This window comes from Alligator sinensis, unplaced genomic scaffold (genome assembly GCF_000455745.1).
Source record: "Alligator sinensis unplaced genomic scaffold, ASM45574v1 scaffold1219_1, whole genome shotgun sequence".
NCBI classification, from domain to species: Eukaryota; Metazoa; Chordata; order Crocodylia; family Alligatoridae; genus Alligator; species Alligator sinensis.
In genome coordinates, this window is record NW_005842599.1 from 265272 (window position 1) to 273631 (window position 8360).

The following is an 8360-nucleotide window of genomic DNA, read 5'->3' on the forward strand; positions in this document are numbered from 1 at the left end:
CACCCTCCAGTGGGGGCTGAAAAAAACCAACAAAACTTCCCTCCACTCCCGTTCTGAAACTAGTGACAGGCTGGGAACGTTTTGGAGGTACCTGACTTCCTGAGATGCCTATTCTTAGGTGCCTACATGTCTGCTTCTGGCCAAGTCTGGAACTGCTAGTTATGGTGCTAAGTAGCTGGGTGCTCAAATCAAAGATCTGGCAATGTATCTGAAATCAGGAGTTCAAGCTGGTGCTTCTTAGGGCTCCATAACCCCATTTTTAAGCTAGAGGGATTAATATGCAGAGATGCCAAGAGTAGACCACTGTCCAGCCTGGCTCATCTTGCACTCACAATCAAACTGCTGACACCCTGGCAAAAATCCCAGACGAATTCCTTGGGAATGAAACCAGGGATAGACCTGGAGAGGGGCAGGTGTGGAGATGGGGAACAGACCCATAACCTGGTAAATATTGCCTATCATGTATTGCTATGTAGGACATCATAGTGTAAAAAGGGTAGGTTTTGGCCAATACCTGTACTACCATTGAAGTACTACTGTTTTATACCCTGGGATGTAATTAGCTCTGAGTAATGGCGGAAGTTAGGTAATAAGTTTCCGTAACTTACTTTCCAACTGGTGTGAGGAAACAAAGGCACACACAAGGGTCTTTGTCTACATTCACCTGCCTCTGGTGTCTAAAGTTCTGCACACAGATTGTAGTCACAACTGTCAAACCACCATAGCTCATACGTACCCACATGATTGTGATGGCTCATACATACCATAGGTGACATGAAAGTGCACATGCACCTTCTGTGAGGTGGCAGCAGAAGCTTTTCTCCATTCGGCAGAGCTTGTGTAACTCCTTGCTGTCAGAAAGGTGGGTTCTACCACTGCAGAGAAACTCACGAGGGTCAAGACTTGTCAAGTTTTGCTGAGAGAACCTTGTAGCATACACCAGATCTCACGGAAAACACTTAGGAGGGAAGGAAGGACAGCTGTCCTTCTGAAACAGAAAAGATCCAACGATAGTGTTACGTTGTACTCAAACCTCAACCACCACCAATTCATTTTTTTAAATAATGGTTTTAGAAACAGTGGTGAACGTATCTATTGCGTCTGGACAGTAGATCTCATGAGTGATGGTATGTTGATAGGTGCTGCAAGATTTGACACCAGGCCTCTTTTCTGTATCACATACCACTCAAAGTAGAATAAGTTCAATAGGAGAAGCAGAGACACAGACCCACAAGGTGGGTGGCCTGAGCTACATGCTAAATAGCTCAACACCATCAGGATCTGGATTATTATCTAGGTGTCCAGGGTGGACATTTAACACCTTATAGAGGGGTGTCAAACTCAAATGAGCTGGTGGGCCAAACCTTGACTGCAGGGTTTCCTAGGGGCTAGATGACACCCCTTTGCATCCAACCTGTGGGGCTTTTTACCATGGCTCCCAACGCTGCTGTGCCAAAAGGGGGTTAACACTGCCTCCTGTTTTTACCTGTGGCAGGATTTCCTGTTTTTTTTATCACTGCTTGGCATCCAAATCAGCAGTGGGGTAGCAACAGTGCTAACTCCCATGTTCTGGCTGCACTGACACAGGACTCTGGCAGCTGCTGTGAGAAGTCCTGCTGGCCAGATCCAGAACTAGCATGTCCAGCCCAAAAGAACCTCCATGTTCAGGATTCAGCCCATCAACTCATTTGAGAGGAGCCACACCAGCTGGATGACACATTTCCACAGGCTGGTTCTGGCCTGCACCCTGACCTAGGGTATGGAGACAAAATGGTTCCCTCTTTATAAATGAATATAGGGGAAAACGCAGCACTTGCATTGGATTCAACTGTACTGCAGGGGAAACTATCAATACCTGCATTTCCTCTCTTGTAAAGATGGAAGATAAAATCTTAATATTGTACCCAATGTTCTGACACTTGTGTGGCTTGAGCTGACCCCCAAAATTAAGCATGCCTTCCTCATTCTGTATCATTAACTCATTAACATTGGAGGAAGGCCCGCTGAAGCAGCATACTTTTTTTATTAACAGATTACAGTGAGTTTAGACCTCCACGTATTATCATAATTTAAATATAAATCTAATAGGTCTATTTTCAAGAAAATGATGCCTGAAAATATGAAGTCTGATGCCTACCATGCAATTTAAATAAAAACTTGTTGGAGTCTTGTTATCCACCTGCACTTGTCAAATTTGTGTTAACAAAACACAAGGTTTTAAGCTATATGAATAATTAATTAATTGTTTTCCATCTTGGTTGGGCTTTTTTGGACTTAGGACTGGAATGGACCCTTTTGAGTCAATGACTCCGCTCCCCCTGTGTTTCAGGTCACTGTATCACATATCCCCCTTCATGAAATTTTATCAAGCTCTGTCTTTAAAACTAGGTTGGTGCTTACCCTCCCGGCTCTTCCATTTAAGCACTGTTCACTCTTCTCAAGAGTGTTCACTCTTCTTAAGAGTAGAAACAGTCTTCCGATTCCCAGCTTGAGCTTAGTCATGGCCAGGTTATACTCATTTGTTTTGTGCCAACATTGTCTATTAACTTAAATAACTCTTCCCCTCCCTGGTATTTACTCTCCCCTGGATATATTTAGAGAGAGTAAATGCATCTCCTCTCAGCCCTCAGGATGCCAGGCTAAACAAGCAAAGCTGATTTTGCCTCTACTAATAAGATGGGCTTTTCACTCTCCTAAGTAGTCCTTCTTTGCATCTTTCAGTTCATTTTTGTTGACCAGAACAGCACTCATGAGTACACATCTGAAATACTGTGTGTCTTGCACAACAGCATGACTATTTTCTTCTCTTCACTGGGAATATTTCATCTGATCATGCTTGCCTTTCCCACTGCAAGATCAAATTGGTGTGTCCTAGTCATCCTATAATTAGTTCACACACCCTGGTCCTTTTCATCCTCATTGTTTCCAATTTATGTCCTCCCAGCTGATAGCTGAAATTCTTGTTAGTCTCCATGTACAAGACATTGCACTTTGTACCACTGAATTTCAGGCCTTTGTGATTCATCCTCTAATCTTTCTTTGTATTAGAAATGCCTCCTACTTATGTATTATCAAAAAATTTCATTGGCACAAAGAGTGCACAGTAATGTCATGAAATAAGATTACTCATTAAAAGCTTGACCTTTGAGGAGACAAACTTTTATAACCTTTTTTCACTAGACTACTGCTCTTCCCAACCCAACCTGTGGTCATCTCTCCTTTTGCCAATTATTTATCCATCTCACAGCTCATGTACCAACCTTATCTTCTCCAGCTTAATCCTTTCCCTAGAAGTTACCATAGTAAATGCTTTATTTAAGTCTAGATGAGGTAGATCTACTGCATGTCTGGCTGTGTCATACTGTCTTAATTATTAACAAACTTTCTTAATTACTCTGTCTGCTATTTTGTAGTTATGTGGTATCAACCTTAACGATAGATTTCTTTAATGGTCATGATTTCTTGACATAGGAGCTCTGTTACTTCTCCAGTTGTCTTTAGAGGCAGCCAGGTAGACAAGATGCAGATTTCCAATATTACAAAAAGACCCCTCAGGTCCAGTTAATGCATCCTATGAAGGTGAGAAACTATTTTTCCAGTTCTGATTTCTTATTACCCTTTCATAAATTCTCCAGATAATGGAACTTGTTCAGAGAGGTTGACTTCTACTGCAATAACTTATTGCTTAGTAGCATGAATTGAGATTAACGTGGATGAGGGTGTTGGAGTAGTACATGAAAAAGAAAGTTAATTTTACATTGCCAATTAGCAGAACAAAAGCTTTAGAGTTGGTACAGACCAGCCTCTGGAAGAAGCTGAGGTCAGTCTTAAAAGAAGCTGGGCATAATTACAGCATGTCGGAGCAGGATCAATTAATTGAGTCTGCTGGAGTGTGGCAATTACTGTGCTCCAGCAGACTCCAGTGCCTGGTGTATCAGCATCCCTGCGCTTAAAACTGGCGGCGGGGACACTTTACCTAAAGCTCATCAAGCAAGCTTTAGTTAAAGCGCTTCCACCACCATTATTAAGTGTGGGGATGCCGATATGTAAGATGTTCATGGTGCTTTAACTACAGCAGCTCTAATTAGTGCCCCTTCTTCCTGCCCTCTGGAGCCACGTGTATAAATGCCCATACAGAGCAAAAGTAATTAGCATGAGGAAGAAGTGGGGAAAACCCCACTGTTTTGACACTAATGGGGAAATAAAAAGGAAAACTACAGAAGCTGCTGCCAGGGTAAGGTAAATGTCACAATGATCCTCAGAGGGAAGATGAATGTCATGGCTGGTGTAAGTTTAGGCCAATACTAGCAACTTTTTGCTACCACACTGCTGTTGTGTGCTCTGGACCAGGAAGTGTAAAAGAGAAGATCAGATCTACCTGACCTGGAATTAGCAGTCACCTCAATCTAGTCCAAGGTTTCCCCTCTTAAAACTGTACAGAAAGGGGTGAACCTAGTTTATGGCAAACCCAATCAGAAAGTAAAACTAAAACCAAAAGACTCTACTGGAACAAGACAAGTTTAAGGTTTGTTATGTATGTTAAGGGAAGGCAGAGAACCCGAGTGGTTGTATTCCTGTTAGTGGCACTTAGCATACCTCTTCATGAGATACTGTGGTGGAGTTGAACCAGAGGCAGTCTTGCTGCACTGGTGCAGTGCTTCGCATAGGCTTCACACAGTTTACCTTGCTGGGAAGCAAAATTAAAAGGTGCAATAAACTTTTCAGTGAGGAAAGTGAGTCTGCACAGACCCCCATGTCATCATGTTTAGGCAGTTTCCAGGACTTGACCTAGTTCAGAATCCCTACACTGCGAGTCGTCTGCCAGGAGCAGTGCCTGTCATGTGAGCTGCTGTAATACAAAAGCAAGAGATAACTCATACCCTAGGTCAGGGTTGTCAAACTTCTAAGCCGCAGGGGGCAACATGCTCTAGGGAACACACTAACAGGCCATGCAGGTTGCACCATGGATGTCCCCTCACACTGCTGTGTGGGCACACAAGTGACTCCACCTGCACCGCAATGCACCCTTGCAAGGGCACTGCTGCCCCCCACTGCTTCATTGTGTGGGCAGGATCCCCCCGCCTCCCCACCATCTATGACCCCAGATTCACCCTGCATTGCACTGCCCCTGGGCCAAGGCAAAAAGCTGCAGCCAAAGGAGGGAGAGGGCAGCCTAGAGACTGCAGCTGCTATTGCAGCCAGAGCAATGGGGGTAGTGGGTGTTGGATGACAGCCCAGGGGCTGCACATTAACCCATCATGGGTCGCATGTGGCTCTCAGACTGCCAGTTGGACAGCCAGGCCCTAAATGACTTTTGCCATCTGAATAGACAATACAAAGGGTGGGAGAAGAGCAGCAGTATTCTCCCCATTTCAGTTAGAAATGGAAGTGCAGAGAGCCTGAGATTTACCTATGATCATAGTGGAATTTTGTAGTAAAGCCAAAAATTTAAAACTGATCATCTGATGAGCTCCAGCTTCAGTGCCCCCGATTATAAAAGCATCTTTCCATTCTAAGGGCTAAGGTCTTGAACCGCATAGGACTGAAGGGGAGAGCCTGATCTAGGTTGAAATAGATCCCATACCTTTCCTCAGTCCGCAGCTGCATGGGGAGGAAAGGACATGGGTAACAGATGGAAATGTAACCTCTTCAGCAAATCCTCAGATTTGGAAGGGCCTATAATAGTGTGCAATACAAGCCACCTACAAGTCTCTGCAGGCTTTAATATTAAGCTCGCTCACTGTCACTACACCCTGATGAAGCAGTGAAGTTAGATCAAGATTGCGAGGTAACAAGATTGACGCATAATTCATGACTCATCACTCAATGTTGCATGAGTAATGCTGATTTGGCTAAAAAAATTTCTCATAAGCAAATTGTGTAAGACTCCAGTATTGTCGAGTCTGAACAAAAATCCAAGCCTGATTTAGTTTGCAATCCAAACTGAAGCCTTAAATTTACTGAAATCCACAAGGAAACTTCATAGCCCCTCTAGTTTTGTCTAGGAGACAAAAAAAAAAAAAAAAAAATTGCATCTCAAACCTTTCAGCTTTGTTTTATTCCTGTGATTTTTTTTCCTGTGAATATATTCCTTCTGTATGGGATATTACTAGAGCACAGTAGGGTGATGGCTCTAAAGCAGAGGTGGCCAATGTGCAGCCTCTGTGTATGCCATATGGCAGATCATGGAGGGGACAGGGCAGGGAACAGAAAGCAGAGCAGCAAATCATAGAAATTAAGGGCTGGAAGGAACCTTGAAAGCTGACTGAGTTCAACCCCCCGGGTCTGGGCAGGAATACTGCCGAGATCTGTCTAGTCTCCTCTTGAAGACTTCCAAGGCTGGGGACTGCGTCACCTCCTTGGGAAGTCTACTGCAGATTCTGGTCACCCTTACCATAAAGCAGTTCTTCCTTACATCCAAACTGAAATCTTCCTCTAACTGTTTATGACCATTGTTCCTCGTCCTCCCCTGGGGCGCCCTAGTTAATGGTTTTTCTCCCGGTTCCCAATATTCACCCCTTATATACTTATACATGGCCACCAAGTCCCTCCTCAGTCTTCTCTTCCCCAGGCTGAATCCCTTAGTCTTTGCTCATAAGGTTTGTCCTGCAGGCCTTTAATAATTCTTGTAGCCCTTCTCTGGACCCTTTCAAGATTCTCCATGTCTTTTTGAAGTGCGGTGCCCAGAACTGAACACAACACTCCAGCTGGGGTCTCACCACCGCCAAATAGAGAGGAAGTATCACCTCCTTAGCCCTGCTTGCGATGTGTCAGCTAATGCATCCCCCTAGTATGCTATTAGCTCTGTTGACTACAGCATCGCACTGGCGGCTCATGTTCATCCTGTGATCAGCCATAACCCCAAGGTCCCTTTCAGCCATCGTGTTGGCCAGGACATCTCCTCCTAACCTGTATTCATGTCACTGGTTACTTCTTCCCAGATGAAGCACTCTGCATTTATCCTTATTGAACTGCATCCAGTTCTGCTCTGCCCACCTTTGCAGCTTGTTCAGGTCTGCTTGGATCCACATCCTATCTCCTAGCATGACCAGTTTTCCACATAACTTAGTATCATCTGCAAACTTAGCCAGTGTGCTTTCCACATCATCATCTATATCGTTGATAAAGATGTTGAACAGCACTGGGCCAAGAACCAAACCCTGTGGGACACCACTGGCCACCTCCTGCCAAGAGGATACAGACCCATCCACTGATACTCTCTGGCTGGGGTCACACTACCAGGCAGGGAGTGCAGGGAAGGAAGCAGAAAGCAGAGCAGAAGATCAGATTGGGGGCATAGGCCAGGAAGCAGAAGGCAGAGCAGCAAATTGGGCAGGGAAAATAAGGGAGAGAGCAAAAAGCAGAGCAGATTAGGCAGGGAATATAGGGCAGGGAGCAGACAATAGAGCAGCAGATTGAGCAGGTAAAGGAGACTAGCAGGGCATTTGAATAGGGTGGAGGGCTAATATGTGGCATGCCTGCCAAAAACTTCAGTCCCCAACATGCCTGCCACTAAACTTCAGTCCTACACTAAAGCATGCAGCTGAATTTGGGGAAAATTGTTATCTCCTCATCCCATTCATATTGAGAGCTGAGGCTAAGAAAGATGTCTTGCTAGGGCTTCTCCAGCTTGAGAAAGTGGCCAGCAGAGCCAGTCTTCACCACCTTCCTGAAAAGGTGGCGTAGAGGTGTGAGGTGTGCATGTGCTGGCACGGAGGTGTGAGGGTCACGTCAGAGGTGAAGGAATGACAAAAGCAATTCCCAGCTGCACAGGTCTCTTAGAAGCCATGATTGGTGTGCATAGGTTGAAACATCTCTCTCAAGCAGGAGTCAAAGATTGGAAGAGACTCCATGGCCATACATTTGATGCCTGGTAAAAACAACCACCTCTTACCAACATGATTTCCTCTAGGAACATTTTCTGCGCTATATATTCAACACACTCCCCATAACAGTAACAGTTTCTTAGGTGCAACATACCACCAGGGCACCAACACATAACTACTAGCAAGTGTCAATTGTATCTATACTGCCTCCCTGCCAAACCCAGGGCCACAACCAAGAAACAAAGAGATGCCATACAAAATTTGGCTTAGAATATTTGAATAGCGTAATTAGCAAGTGTTCTGTTCAGTAGGGGTGTGCGAAGCGGGCCCTATTCAATTTGGATTCGGCCCGAATCAGGGACAGTAATTCGATTCATTGATTTGGATCACTGTCCCTGATTCAATTCGGTCAAATTTGAATCTGAAGATTCAATGCTGATTTGATGAATCAGTGATTCAGAAATAGACACAGTTTAAATTTTTTTTTTTTTTTTTTTTTTTAATTCCTCGGGGCAAAAGCATGGGCGTTTTAAT